This window comes from Patiria miniata, unplaced genomic scaffold, assembly GCF_015706575.1.
Source record: "Patiria miniata isolate m_02_andy unplaced genomic scaffold, ASM1570657v1 HiC_scaffold_8, whole genome shotgun sequence".
In the NCBI taxonomy this organism is placed as follows: domain Eukaryota; kingdom Metazoa; phylum Echinodermata; class Asteroidea; order Valvatida; family Asterinidae; genus Patiria; species Patiria miniata.
This window is the reverse complement of record NW_024037075.1, coordinates 13,795,442-13,796,128: the sequence shown is the minus strand read 5'-3', so window position 1 is coordinate 13,796,128 and position 687 is coordinate 13,795,442.

The following is a 687-nucleotide window of genomic DNA, read 5'->3' as shown; positions in this document are numbered from 1 at the left end:
TTTCTCCCTCCACAACAAACACATGAGAAGGAGAAGCATTGGATTCCTGGAGAAATCGAGCAGCGTGTTGGATTTTTCAATGTTTTGGATCAGTGCATTACCACTATCAGGATCTTTGTTATAGAATTTCCGAATGTATTCATTAACATCCTCCATGGTAAACCCGAACCTCTATGTGTGTGCAAGGATTTTTGACAAGTGATTTTGACAGTGTCTCAAGATGAGAGGGCGAGTAGCAACACAGATGAAGCAATCCCTGTATGATGTTCTATTGAGTGCTTTGAGGATAGAGCCGAATGAGGCTGCATCAAGTGTTTTGGTCCTCATTTCATCAAAACCATCCAAAAGAATCAACACCTTATTTGAGTTGGCCTGAATGAATTTATCAAGTTCAACTTTGGCTACTCCAGATGTTTCGCCTAGAAGTTGATCAAAAATGGCATCAACAAGATCAGATTTTTGCAACAGGGCACACATCTTTAACAGAAAGACAAGCTGGAATCTTTTCAGGATTTCACATGCCTCATCAGCCCAGTCATATGCAATCTTGTCAAAAATGGTTGACTTCCCGACACCACCAATGCCAAATAAAATAGCACGATTGAACTCAGTCTCAGGCCAATCTTTCAATATTTTCTCATACTCTGTGGAATATACAGTTTCGTCAGAGTATTCTTCTTCTACAGT